At 44.2% G+C, this 15,229-nt stretch overlaps 1 protein-coding gene across 3 annotated transcripts in view; it reads left to right on the forward strand.

Moving 5' to 3' along the window:
- The first annotated feature begins 3,246 nt into the window (after positions 1–3,246).
- The window catches only part of VIT (vitrin), a 91,644-nt gene continuing 79,661 nt past the window's right edge, over positions 3,247–15,229 (forward strand). For all 3 annotated transcript variants that reach the window (XM_045504819.2, XM_045504818.2, XM_010967644.3), the window contains exon 1: positions 3,247–3,513. The gene's annotated coding sequence lies outside the window, so the exon portion shown is untranslated. The remainder of the gene's footprint in view (positions 3,514–15,229) is intronic.

Genomic DNA, 15,229 nt, shown 5'->3' on the forward strand with positions numbered 1-15,229 from the left:
ATGAAGGTGAGCACGTGAGCCACGCAGATATCCAAGAGAAACCCTGGGGAACAGCAGGTACAAGTCTCTGAAGTGCCACGGGTCTGCTGAGGATATAGTCACTTACACGTGTTCTTGCAAAATGTGTGTCATTTTATGGATGCATTTTAATTTTCATAATTGTATTTGTAATAGTCTAGGTTCTCCGGAGAAACAAAACCAATAGGATATATATATATAAAGAGAGAGAGAGAGTTTACTATAAAGAATTAGCTAATGTGATTATGGAAGCTGAGAGGTCCAAGATTTGCAGTCAGCAAACTGGAGACCCTGAGAGCTAATGGTATAGTTCAGTCTAAGTGCAAGTCCAAAGGCAGGAGAAAACCAATGTCCCAACTCGAAGACAGAAGTGGAGAGGAAGAATTCTTTCTCATTCAGCCTTTTATTCTGCTCAGACCATCAACGGATTGGATGAGACCCACCCATGTTGGGGAGGGGAAATCCACTTTCCTCAGTCCACTGATCCAAATGCTGATCTCATTCAGGAACATTCTCATAGACACACCCAGAAACAATGTTTAACTAATATCCAGGCACCAGATGGGCCAGTCGAGTTGACACAAAATTAACCATCCCAGTGTGGTGTTTCTCATTCTTTCCCTCAGAATAATGTTTTTAAGATCAATAGTTGTGGTAGGCAGAATCCTAGGATGGCCTCCATGATCTTTGCTCTGGGGCCTGATGATACTATGTTACATGGCAAAGCAATATTGTTATGTAGTAACTAATATGTAATTATAGTTACTAATCAGTTGACACTAAGAATATTACCCCGTAGACCTAACCTAATCACCTGAGTCCTTTAAAAGCAGTTTTCTCTGGCTTCTTTGTAAAAGAGGAAGTCAGAGAGAATCCAAGCACGAAAACGATTCAACACACCATGACTGTTTTAAAGATGGAGGAAGTCATGCAATGAGAAGTGGGGTGATTTCTAGGAGTTAGAGCAGCCCTGGCTGATAGCCAGCAAAAAACGGGGACCTCAGTCCTAGAACTGCAAACAGCTGAACTCTGCCAACAACCTGGTTTGGTGAATTCTCTCCCAGCACTTCTAGATAAGAACCTAGTCTTGTAGACACTTTGATTTCAGCCTTGTGAGACTCTGAGCAGAGAACCCAGCCATACCATGCCTGAACTTCTAATCTACAGAACTACAAGATAGTAAATGGGTCCTGTTTTAAGACACTAAATTTGTGCTAATTTGTTACACAGCAATAGAAAATGAATATAGTAGTGCTGATGCATTTTCTTTTTATAAAAAACACTTATATAGTAGTTGCTTCACATGAGGCAAGATCCCAAGAACCTGACAAATATTAATTCCTCTGTCACAACTCTTGAGACAGGTTTTATTACTTTTTTCTCATTTTACAGATGGAAACTAAGAAACAGAGAAGTTAGGGGACTTACCAAATGGCAGGTGCTAAAACCAACAGTCAAACCTAGGTGATCTGGCCTGGGGATCATTGTTCAAATTCCATATCTGGTTCTTTGCTTCTAGCTGCTACATAATATTTCACACAGTTCACCCCCCATACTTAACTCATAATTCTTGCCAATCTGATGAAAAGAAAGTGATATTTCACTGCTTATTTTAAAGGGATAATTTCTCCCTCTCTCTTTTTTATTGTGGTAAACATGTATAACAAATTTTTTTCCATTTTAATCATTTTAAATTAGTTAATTCATTAGCATTAACTACATCCATAATGGTGTGCAACCAGAATTATGTATTTCAAAATTCTTCATCCCCGCAAACATAATTGCTTTTCAGTTTGCATTTCGCTTTGAGTATCCCTTTATATGCTTTCAGTACCTTTACATTTGATTCTGCCTTATTCACAAGAAAGTAAATTAAACTAATGTAAAAAAAAAAAAAAAGAAGAAGCTCTAAGTGTTAACATAGCACATTGCATCAGAGTCCGACAGTCTTGAATCTGAATCCCAGTTCTTGCCTTTCCAGATGAGTGACCCTGGGAAAGTCATTGAATCTCCTGGAGCCTCAGTTCTGTTATCTGTAGGATGGAAGTACTGGTACTGACCTCTCTAGCTGCTTCTAAGTGGTAAATGAGTTCATACATGCAGAGGGCTAATCACCACTCCCAGCATTAATAAGTATTTGATAAACGGCGATTTGCATTGTTATTATTAACAGTAATAGAAATATTATTAGCTATGCTTGGGCTGCCATTTCTGAACCTTCCTTGACTCAAAGCATGGGACATGCCCTCCATGTGGCAGAAACACCCTCACCATGAACAGACCCAGGCTCAAGATTTTGTGGAGGAAGAAACAGGATTGAGAAATCATTTAAATGCAGAACCAAATGGAGAAAAAAAGATTCAAACCATAATCTTAAATAAGGAGCCATCCCCAGGCTGCTCGGGGAGATTCTCCTCCTCGGACTGGGGCTGTGTGGGTTCAGGGTCCCCGGCGGGCAGAGGACTGGCTCTGGGCTCCCCCTACCCTGCTGGAAGGAGGAGGCTCTGTCACACTAATGAACATTTGGATCTCAAGGAATGCCAGATGTACTTTTTATGGTCTGTTTTTAAGATGCTGTGATATGCTAATGTAATGTTTTGGGTCTGAATCCTTTCGATGTAATTGATGACACTAACATGTAAATAACTAAAATCCGGCGGATTTCACTCAGATGTGAGCTATCCATCATTATTTTTTGGAAACAAGAGTCAGGTTTTACTTCCCCCTATTATTATCTTGTGTCCCGTTCCCAGCAGCCTAGACTACGGTCACTTCATTAAACTTGCCAAAATTGCAGAAAGGACTGAAGCGAACTAAACCAAAAAAAAAAAGCTTTAAACATGTAGGAAAATTATTCTCACTCCACAAGTGAGAGTCCAGTAGAATCAGCTCGGTAGTGTTTGCACAGTTTTCTTTCTTTATGTAGTTTTAATCCAGCTGTTCGCTAGCATTTGAAAAAGAAAGAGAAAATTGAATTGCCCTGCTTAAGTCCGTTTTAAAGTATATTTCCCAATTTCCATTTTATCTAGATGTTTCTCTTCTACTTTTCAGGATTTCAAATTGCAGGATTTGCCTACTGAAAATGTGTGCTTTAGGCTAGAAAAGAAAATTTAGACATCCTTACCCCCCCCCCCAAAAAAAAGCAAGTGGGAGTGGAAATTTAAAAGAGGACCGCCTAGTTCAGCACTAAAACCAGTGTGAGAAGCAGTGTGTGTGTGTGTGTGTGTGTGTGTGTGAGAGAGAGAGAGTGTGTGTGTGTGTGTGTGTGTGTGTGTGTGTGTGTGGTGTAAAATGTGCTTTTCAAAGTGCTGAGAGGTTGATGGGAATGTTTGATTAGCTCCTCTCAGAAGAGAAAAGGTGCTTGGACCTCTTCTTCTTTCTTCTTTAAGAATAATTTGGATGGGATCTGTGATGCAGACAAGCTTAAGCAAAAAAGGATATCCATTCTGTGTGGTGGAAGAGTTCTGAAAAAAAAAATTGCTTCCTTCAAACAAGGTAGGTCTGATAAATTTCTAAGCTATGTAAATAGTTTGCTTTCCATTTCTTGTCCTGAAAACATGAAAATGTATTTTATCATTAAAAACTAGAATACATCCCTTGACCAAGTAATCAGTCTGTACAAATTTCAGTCTCAGGAGATTTGAGATGGGAGTGGGTGGTAGTTGCCATCCTTGTAAACAGCTAATATTATGTATATCAACTATAAAGAAATTGTGCTGAGATAAGATTAGAACAAGATTTTCACTGTATCTTTAAGCCAACTTAATTATGGTTAAAATATGTTGAAAAGTATAATGCTTGTGCAGAACTTTAAAGTTGGTTTAAATCTATTATCTTGCTTTTTTTATACCTTACTTGCTGCGTGGAATGCAACAGCAATGTAATAAATTACTTATAACAATGTGTGAAAAGCAGTATGAGAAACGGGCACATTGATGCTAAATTAAAGGAGAAATTACTTAGTGTTCTATACTTCTCTCTATTGAGACAGATCCCAGTGGAATGTGGCTAAAAGTGCAATTCTGTACCCTGTTTACACTGGAAGTGTTTTCTTAGGCTGAATGCTTCTTTAACTGATAAGCCCAAGAAAGGGCTGGCATTGTTAAGTCTACTACTGTAGCCCAGCTTTGCACAGGGAAACAGGATACGAAATCTCTTTTCAGCATGATTTGTGTTAAACCAGTATAAACATGAAATAAATGCCTCGAGCTCAGGTTAAACAGAGAGGATAAGACTGAATAATTAGACTTGATGGTTTGCTCCGAACAACCCATGGCATCTTTGCCATCCCCAAACTGAGAGTGGAATTCAAGATTTTTCTTTGGGTTTATTGTAAATATAAAACCAGGCATTCTTGGCCATGGTGGTTATTCAAAAAATGTGAGCACTAAGAAAATAGCATTTTGCCATTACGTTGGGTTGCAATAAATTTGGAAGTTTTGGTGGTAAAGTTCTGAGGTTGTTTTCCCCTCGGTCCCTTGAAAGATGAAAATAGCCTGCAGCAAGGCAAGATCAAATACTATTTGTTTGTGTGTTTTCTCTGTTGTGTGTGTGAGCTGCAAGCCGTAGCTACTCCGTCCATAGGAAAGCTGGGAGTGCCTGTCTTTTATTTATTGAATTAAAATACCCCCTTTTATAAAAGGGCTTTAGACAAAGAATTGCAAGAGTACAAGGGCTGCATTTTTAATTGCAATATGCTGGTTTCCCAGACTAAGCTTCATTTAAATAGATCTTACACCTCACCACTGAAAGGAAATACATTAGGAAATGCTTAATATCTATCCTGACACAGCGTTTACTTTATGAATAACTTTTAGAAGATCTAATTATCTTTTCTGCCAAGTTGCTGATCACGTGAAGAATAGTTCCTTTCAAAGAAAATGCACTGGGTTTGAGGATGGTTTATGAATAGCATCAGGAGAACAAAAATGCTTGTGCTGTTCTCATCTGTAATTCCGGTAGGACATGCTGTCTACAGGAAAGCAGTGCAGTTCAGTGCTACATCCCAAGCCAGGAGTCCTAAATGACAGTAACAGCTCTGCCACGACCTAGCTGTGTTTCCTCAGGAGAGGTGTGTGACAGTTTTGGATTTTTGTTTCACCATCTGAAAAACATAAATAGCAATGCCTGCATACACCCCCTCCCAGGACGGTCATGAGGTTCAATACTGATTCTCAGTTTGAAAAGGGTTTTGAAATGTGAAAAGTTCTAAAGAGATGGAATTGTTTTCCCTGCATATTTAAAAAAAGAAAAAAAGACTGCACGGGAAGGAATCATTGATTGTAAAATAAATGTCTTGTGGCCTCCAGGATGTTCCCAGTACACATGCCCAAGTGTGCAACTTCTCTCATTGCTAGTGTGGAGGCATGAGCCAGGCATTGAGAGCAGTGGGTGCAGGACAGAGTGCACTGGTCTGTCTGTCAGTGGAAGGGCAGTCTAGCTGTGTGACCTTGGGGAGATTACTCAACATCTCTGTCTCCATTTCCTCACAAATGAAATGAAGAAGTCGGACAAGAGTCTCTAAGTTTCCCTTCTGATCCTATTGTTCTATGCACTGGAACATCTCCAATGTCAAGACACAGCCAGGCCAATTTCACTGTTGAGATGTTCCGTATATGACAAAATCAGAACAGGGTCATGAACCCTATGGTATATTTAAAATATTTATGTTTACCTAACTAAGGACTTTAACATATACAAAAATGAAATGTAACATAATTTTGTTAGTGAAATGTAACATAAGTATATGCATAAATATATATATTTATACATATCTATCCATAGGATACTGAGGACAGTGTGGTTAAAGCTGTATGACAGACTTCGTTTAGTTCTCTGGAGTATTTCTATGACTGCATAACCTCATGTGGAGATAATGTCAAATATCTAAATTTAAGGCCAAATGCCCCCCACCCCATGCCATGGACCCTGTGGGGTTTGTCAGGAAGGAGGCACTGCCACTTCTTAAATATGTTAACTTTGGCAAATTCCTTAAACCCTCTGGACCTCAGTTCTCGCATCTGTAAAAAGGGTCTACTATTAGTGCTCACCTCACAGGGTTGTGGCAAAAAGCTTCAATCGGTGCCTGGTACCCAAATGTTAGCAAGTGATTTTTCAGCATGTGGGACTGGAATGCAGAAATCAGATCAGCTGTGAAACAAATCATCTGCAATCCTCTTCAAACTTTTAAACGTTAACTCTTTGGATGTAGTGAGCACATAAATATGTGGGACTATGGGATATTAATACAATTATTAGAAATTTGTTGCCATCTCTTCACCCAGAGAATCTGAGATATTCAATTGATCAGCAAATACTAAAGCAAGAGAGGCAACTTCTGTGATGTCTGTATTTTGAGAAACCTCAAAGGTCCCCCACTGGCTGCCTAAACACGGGTCTTCCTGTGGTTTGCAGAAGCTGGTGAAATGCCTCACTCCCTCAACACGATTTGGTGAGAGAGCGAAGTACAAAGGGAATTTGCTAGTTTTTACAGGCATGAAAGTTCCCTGCACAATGGCTGTGAGCAGCTCCTGCTAGTGCAGAGAATGGGGCAAGAAGGGAGCCACAGAGCAGAGCAAATTTAGGCAACACATCAGAAATGGCTTTTTGATAGGGCCAGTTCTTAAATTTTAATGAACACACAGGCCTGCACACAGACAGCCAGGGCCCTAAGTCCTGTCAATGGCCTGCACCGCTGGGCTCCCCTGCAACCAGCCCCTTCAGCTATGCACCTGTGCCCGCCAGCCCAACTCCTAGCACCAGACGCCACTGCAGCGCACAGCCTGTGGTGAGGCCCTGCAGCCACAGGAGTGCACACTGACAGTCAGGGGCCCCACAGCTGCTAGTGAGCCCGAAGGTGGCCCCAGCCCTGGCGACCCTGGCCCTTGCCCCTACATGTGTGTCCGCAACCGGCCCTGCCACCGCACCAGCACCTGCACCTGCAGCTGGCCTTGCAGCCCAGTGTGTGCGCGTTGCCAGCTCCCACCACCACCACTGCCTGCCCTGGTCCCTAGCCACTGGTGGTGCCACTGAGGACCCCAACAGTCCCTGCAGCCACCGTGGATCCCCTGCAGCGTTCTCCAGGGACCACACGGTTGTTGACACTGTGGCCTGAGTTGTCAAGATATCAAGTCTCCCTGGATTTGGAGCCAACAGAAACCCCAGACTTGGTGCTCGGCACTACTAGACCAAGGCCACAGCGCACTCCAGTGTGCGTCCACCCACAGGTGAAGGTCTCTCCTTACAGGAGTCAGTCCATGAAACTGGAAGGAGGCAATTGCTTCTTCAAATGCACAGACATCCACACAAGGCTACAGGGATCGTGAAGAACCGGGGAAACAGCACCACCAAAGAAACAGTAAACCTCCAGTAACTGACCCCAAAGAAATGGCGATACACGAGCTGCCAAAGAAGTCAGAATAATTCTTCTAAAGATGCTCCAAGAGCCGCAAGAGAACACAGATAAATAATGTAACCAAGTCGGGAAAACAAAATGAGGAGCTCAACAAAGAGACAGAGGACTTTAAAAAGGACCAAATGGAAATTTTAATTTAAAAAAAACCACACACACACCAAACAAATTCACGCCAGTCTGAGGTCATCTAGGTGAATTCCTGCTTGCAAACCAGGAGGTGAAGAGCTAAAATTCACAACAGAGCAAAGACGACTTCAGTTTTGTTGACTGCATTTTCCTATGGTTGCCTTATCCTGTAACACACACGGTTGTGGAGACTGGATTCAGAACTTGTTAAATCAACTAGAAAACTTTTCCATTTCAACAGCCTGCAAACCTTCAAGAAGTCCTGAGAGACCGCCCGCCGGAAATGCTCAGGGCTGCCCGGGAAGTGCACGGAGCAGGCACCAGGCGATGCTCTGGGTTGAGACCCATAAAAGCTGCACATCATGTGGCAACCTGCAAAAAGCCCAACACTCCCTGCGGCAGAGGTTGTGACTTGCTGGGATCCGCTGCTGCATTCCTCGGTGCTCATCCCCTGGGGGAGAAAGATGAACTGAGCTAACGAAGGCCAAACCCTTTTCTGAGTCAAATTCACAAGCCAGGGTCTTGACACAACAAAAAGTTCATTTGGTTTAGATTCAGTTTACAGAATATTTGGGTGGTTCTATCTGATTCTGGTCTTATAATTTTAAAAACTGTTTAGGCCCATTTCTGCTTCCTTATCACTTCAGGGGATGGTTTTTTCCAATTCTTCTTAAGAATGCTAGATGTCATTCCTCAGCCATTCCATTGGGCCAGCTGTCCTACAACCACTTGGAAGATTTTCGTGAAAATGAGCTAAAGATCCCCACAAATCTCTGAGTAGAGGAGGGAGCAACAAAACTACAGAACTGTTCCCTTTTGGGGCCCGAGAAGAGTTTATTCCAGTGACAGTCACAAAGCCATGTGGTTCCTTCACCAAGAATCCTAAAATCAAGCCATGGGTAATCCTGGGCAGAATCTTACTGAGATGGATTTAACTGGTGGCTTTACCTCTGTTATGTCCTAAACTAAAGTCTAAGTGGGCCATGTTTTGCGAGAGGATGGTTATGAGAGTAATGATGACAATGACAATAATCATGATTAACCACCCCAACAACAACCTTAAGTAGTGACAGCACTTACAGAGTTAGTCTTCTGAGCCAGGCACTACTCTAAGCCCGTTCCATATATTAACTCATTTAATCCTGACAGCTACCACAGGAGATGGGTTATTGCTCTTTCCACTATACAGATGAGAAAACTGAGGCACTGAGAAGCTGTCCAAGGTCACATGGCCAGTAAGTGATGGAGCTCAATCAACATCAAACCCGAGCAGCCTAGTTTCAGAGCTCACATTCTGAACTAGCCAGGCCACAATTCACATGGTCCTGGTTTTTCTATCACTGCACCAAATTAATCGTTGCCATCCCTGAAAACATTGTGTTCAAGCCAAATTAAGTTTCTAAGGAAATCATTCCTTTTTGCAAGGATAGTCTCCCCAGTAATACTGATAAAAGGGAGTGGAGACAAGGAACTCATGGGAGAAGTCCTTTGAGAATGAAGGGTTTTTATTTCTGTCATTCTTGAATCATCTTCTGACTTCAGAATCCCTTTTCAGGTGTGTTGGGAAGACCTGACTCTCAGAGGGGAGGCCAAGGAGCAGACCTCATTATCAAGTTCTTTGAGTCGCTAGTCCCCAAAAGGTGTCCTTTATCCTCACTCTAGGGTTAAGTTGGCAGAGAGTCACAGAAAGGATCGTACTTCCCTATGACACAGACGACTTCAGAAAATCACTTTCCCTAATCAGGGTCTCTCCATTGACAAGACTCTAGTAAAAATTTCTCAAATTCTTTCCCTCAGTGAGAGAAAGGCTAAAGTTTTGTGTGGGCATGTGGTAAAAATTCATAAAAATCACCCTTCAGGCTATAGTAAGAAGAAATTCTGGGTCTGCATTCTTTCTTCTCAGAAACAAAAAACAACAACAACAAAAAAAAACTATTCCTTTGGGGGAACCCAGTGTATAGTTTCCAAGGCATCAGGTCACTGGCGTCTCAATGCAAAGCGAGTTCCCTCCTCGGCCTCCTTTGTATACCAGACAGAGAAAACCTGCTTTGGATGTAAACGAACAAGTCAGCTTGCCCAGGCTGGATTCACCTGTACAACAGAGCGAGTAGATCTGTGCTCTGAAAGGGAATCTAGGGAAGCACAGAGATTCAGTGAAAGCAAAATAAATATTTACTGGGCCCCCACCATGTGCCATCCACAATTCTGTGTGCTTGGGATGAACAGAGCACGAAACACTCTGCGTTCTCCTGGGGCTGCCAGTCTGGGACCATGCACTTAAGAGGTCTGGGTCTGCTGGTGATATGGGCTGGGAAAACCTTTAGAAAGTAGGACGAGGAGGTTGGACAGAGCAGTGATGATTTGCACTGTGTAGTTAGATAAATGTCTGAAAAAGGGACACTTAAACCAAGAGAGAGGTGAAGGAAGCCAGGGAGCGACCTGTGTGGATCCCCGGGGGAAGAGCAAATGCAAAGGCCCTGGGGTTGAACCGTGCTTGGGAGACCAGTGCGTTTCTGGAGCAGGCTGAGTGAGGAAGAAAACAGGTGAGATCCAGGGTGGACTTCCTAACACCTCCAGATTTCCCCCAGACGCCTGCAGTGCCCACTCACACGCTGTCTGTGGGCAGTTTCAGACTCTGCCCTGGATGAAATCTGAGTAGGTCCCTTAATATTGCATACTTCGTAATATTACAGGGGTTTTGAAAAGAGCTTGCTCACATCACCGCCTCACCTCAACAACTCAGTTCAGTTATTAATATGGAGGTAATACGTAGGTAATGCTTAAAGACACAAAAGTTGCGTGTCCAGTTTCACCCCCAACCCAGCCCCAGGCTTGCTTTCTGCACTGGGGAAGGGGTGTGACTGCATTCATTCTTTCTCTGCTTTGCACCTTTACCCCTCTCCCCTTGACTGTAAGGGTGGTCTCTTCATGTCCAGAGTTGAAGAGGGGACAGAGAGGAGACATAAAGGTGACAGAGGGCCTTACTGGTTAGTACTGTTGTGAGCTGGCATCTGGATTCCCTGGGTTTGGTGGGCGTGCACAGCTGTTATCTGTCCCCACGGAAGCACCTCCATGGGTTCTTCAGAGATGCGCCCCACTCTGCTGGGACCCCTCAGTGGCATCTGCTCTGGCTGGGGGTTTACAGTCCCTCCCTCAGCCCCTGAGCAACTGGGGGTGACCTCCAGCCACCTCCTTAGCCCTCCCTGCACCCGGCTTGGGCAGGACCTAAAGCAACCTCAGGCTGACTCTCACACAGTTAGTCTTGTTTGCCATGAGCGATTTCCTCTCCTGACTTAAGCAGGAGTCAGACACCAGTCCATTGTGCCCTCAAGCCCAAGGGACACAACAACTCAGTCATTTCAACTGGGTCACTGGGCATCCAAGCTGGACTTCCAAAGGAAATAACCAAGAACCAGGATCCCCAGTGACTGCCTCCCTCCAGACAGTACAACAGGTTGTGGAAGCCGAGAGGGCAGCTGGAAAGCAGAGGGCAGGGTTACTTCAGGAAAAGTTGTTGGCACTCTCCCTCCCCAGATGCAGAAGAGGAGCCGTGGTCTCCCCGGTCCCACCTGCTTCAGGTGATGGTGAGAGGAGCTGCAAGGAGACCCCTTCCAGAATGTGGAAGCAGCTGGTATTCAGTCTCAGCTGAAACTAAGACAAAGGATCATCCCGTTTTAACATCCCATTACACAGCCAATTACAACACACTCAGATGTTTATTTAGATGGGTGTGTTATGCCTGGTTAAACTTAAAAATATGCTTGGTGCATCACTTTACCCTAAATAACATTTGTGTGAGGGAGAAAGCTGTGTGTGAGTTCAAGCCCAAATATGGCTCTCAAAAAAAAAATCTCTTGTCCTGATAAGTAAGACAGTTTTATCACTCAGTATATGTATTTCACAACATGCATCTAAATTACTGTCAACAGCGTATTTCAAAAAGCCTAGGATATATGCATCAAGACAAAAAGGAAAGTGAAACTATCTGATACAGTTGTACAATGGGGTGGTGAGTGGGGTTAAATGTTTGAGGCCTGGAGTAGAATTCTGGTTCTGCTACACATTCGCTCTACAACTTACTTCTGGCTTACTAAAGTTGAACAGCTTACTAAAGTTCCCCAAGCCTCAATTTCCTACCCTGAAAAATGGGTGCAAAAGTACTGACCTGATAGGATCACTGTGATAAATGAAATCGCCCATGCGCAGTGTGTAGCATGTGAACATTCAGCAAATGACAGTGATTATTGCTGGCGTGGACGCTAAATTTCTCAGACTTTCCACGAAGAGGAACAGAGGACTGATCCCATCTCATGTCACAGGCCACTAGACAGCACGACTGTCAGGAGGGACGTGGAGGAGGCGCAAAGGCTCCGGCAGAGCTGGGAAAGGTCCAAGAAGCCCTCTGGAGCGTGAGGCCACAGGGCTCCCACTGGGGAGCTGGGTCTCCTGCTTCTCCGTGACTCCTTCTGCTGGTCCCCGCCGATTACTAGGACTTAATCCTCCACGGCCCTCAGCTCAGCCGCAGTCACTGTCCTGCTCCACACCCTGCGTGTCCCCCACGCCTCTGATTGCTGGGACTCAGGAATGCCCTTTGACCCGCAGCCCCAAGCCCGCCTCTCGGCAGCCTGGGAAGAGCTGGAGCCCTGTCATCTGAGACCAAGGGGGCAGACGGGAAGATACTACGGATCCTGCAGACCCGCCCTCATCTTCCTGCCTGCCTCAGCTGGGAGGCTGTGCCAGACCCGAAAATGTTTTTCTGGGCCTCAGAATTGAAGGCAGACCAAAAAGCACAGAGTGTTCGGGCCAGGCGGGGCTCTGGGGATCACAGCTGGACTTGAAGCAGATACCCAGCTCCACACTCACAGCAGACGGCTCCTTAGCAACCACAAACCTCAAAGCCCAAGGGAGAAAACACACTGGGAGGAGGCAGGGCTAATCCACAGTGTCAAACACATTAGGGAAAGAAGACTCTGATGAGAGAAACTCATCTTCCAAAGCTTTCGTGAGAATCTTCTAAACCGGGAACGGTTTCCAGAGTAACTAAGGGGCACAGTCATGGTCCACCTGGCCTTTTACTGAGCTCCTCTCCCCTTCCCCCAGATTTACTGCTCTCCGTGCCCCCTTCCATTACAGAGGATAAATAACTCTTGGAAGGAGTTCTTTAGAGCTCATTTGGGGGCATGCCTGCAAACTAGTATTTTTTCCCACTGGCAATATAAGATCTAAACTACCACTTCAGAAACGTAATTACTGTTTGCAGTCTCACTGGAAATCACTATTGGTCCAAGCCTTTGTGGATGTGGAAAGCATTACCATATGTCAGGTTCTTAACGATGTACAAAACGATGGTCTGAAACACACGCACCAGGAAAGGCTTTCCCCTTTCGGTTTTGTGACATGTAGAAACATGCCACATGGATCAATGAACCTAATGGCATTGATCAGTCACTGAACACACGCTTTTTAATCCATACCACTGCCCAGGAGTGAGTATCTTTGCTTTAGGATTTGCCCTGACTGTGTCTGGTGATCAAAAGTGACCCCAGAGAAAGGGATCCTGAGTAGCTCACACCTTAGTCATCAAAAAAACAAACAAACAAAAAAAACCCACCTATAGTATTTATGGACAATTTCTAGATTGGAACATCAGTGAGCATAAGATTCTTATACATATACTGAAAAATAAACATTGTCAATCAGTTTCTCAACCCTGACACTACTGGCACATCAGGCTGGATAATTCTGTCCTATGTGTCCTAGGCGTCTAGCAGCATCCCTGGCCTCTGCCCACTACATGCCAATACCGTAACACCAATGACTCTTTCCTAGGGGGCAAAATCACCCCAGGTTTTGAGCCATGCTCATAAATATACCAGGAACTCCACATCAGGACAGCACAATTTCAAGGTCTCCCCTCCTAGTTTTCCTCCCAGAGCCTCCCAGGCATGCAGGCTGTGTTCTTCTTGCTCAACGGCTGCCACAGTTCATGGGGTTCCTTGCCACACTTCTTCCCAGAGCTGGCTCCGGGGTTGGGTAAAGCCACTCTAGAGACCTCTGCTTTGAGGCTACTGAAAGACAAGCACACACAAAAGGCCTCTTCATTTTACATGTCTTCGCGTACCTACTAATCATTTCAGGGAAACAGGACACAACTCAACAACAAGCATGAAAAGCATTTTGATCAAAGCCTCAAGGAACAGAAACCAACTCAAACTGGCTGCAGTAAAAGGGCCCAGAAACATCTATGTCCTGCACAGGAGCTCAAGTCCAGCTGGGCCTCCTTCGGACTTGAAATGGGACCCGGGAAGTGGCCAGGAACCAAAGCAGCTGCTCTCCCTGCCTCTCCCAGGGCCATGCACTTTATCTTCTCCATCTCCCCCGTCTTTATCTTCAGAGCCCCATGTGGCCTTCAGCTGGGCTCCCAGCTTTCAACGCTTTTAGGGTTTCGATTCCAAAATCCCAAGAAAGATCTTGATTGGCCTAAGTTTTGGGGTTTTTTTGTTGGTTTGTTTTTTGTTTCGTTTTGCCAAATTATAGGCTTTTGACCAGCTGAGTCCCTTAATTTCATCAAGTGTTATTTTTACATTTGACTATAATATCTGAGCCACATACTTCAGGGATCTTTTCTGTTTATTTGTTTTGGGGGAGGTAATTAGGCCTATTTATTTATTTATTATTAGCTTTTTTTTTTTTTTTTTTGAAAATGGAGGTTTAGGGATTGAACCCATGACCTCGTGCATGCTAAGCACATACTCTACCATTGAGCTATCCCTCCCCCACTTCAGGCATCTTGTAAGGTTATAGACATAACTAGTCTTTTAAAAGTGAGACACTATACAAATGAGGAGTGGAATTTTTATTTCATAATACTATTATGTATAGTAAATGGTGAAGTAGCTTGGAATTTACAGTAACAGTCATGTGATGAACCTGATAGAGCAAAAAGAGCACAAAATTGAAATAGAGAAGATCTGAGCTGTGTGACCTTAGGCAAGCCACTTCACTGCTCTGTATTACAGGAATAATCACGTCATCTACCACCTCAAGAGGTTCTTAGGTGGTTCTGATGAGAGGATTGCTGAAAAAAACACTCTGCAGGTTCTGCTATAAACCTGTGTCATTACTGACTTCCCTAGGTGAATCCACTGTATGGACAGGCACTATGAGTTAGAAAGTAGCCAGGAATACCCTTACAGCAGCAAGCCCAACTGAAAGGGAAATGCATTATCTCCCATAACAGGTGGTCCAGAGGTGGGCCCAGCCTGCACGCACAGGACAGTCAAAGCTCCAGCTTCATTTCTCTGTGATTCGCTTGGCTGCCTTCCTCTTATTTGTGCTGACTTTTCCCTCAGACTAACTAGCCTCATGGTCACAACATGGCTTCCAGCACAGCTAGAACAACCTGCTCCCTTGTTCATTTCCAACAAGAGAGGCGACCTTGCCTGAAAAACATAGGATTCCAGTTTTTCCTTTCTGTCTGTCTGATACAACTCGGGACACAGTCCACTCTTGAATAGTCATGATCAACTGGAGGGGGCCATGTACTGATGGGCTCAAGCCTGCAGTCATGAAGCAATCACCAGCAATTTTATATATATAAAATCAATCTTGGCATAGACTTGGACTCAGGATCCACCCCAGGAGCTAGAGATGGACCAGCTTCTTCTGAGT

The sequence above is a fragment of the Camelus bactrianus genome, chromosome 15, assembly GCF_048773025.1.
Source record: "Camelus bactrianus isolate YW-2024 breed Bactrian camel chromosome 15, ASM4877302v1, whole genome shotgun sequence".
In the NCBI taxonomy this organism is placed as follows: Eukaryota; Metazoa; Chordata; class Mammalia; order Artiodactyla; family Camelidae; genus Camelus; species Camelus bactrianus.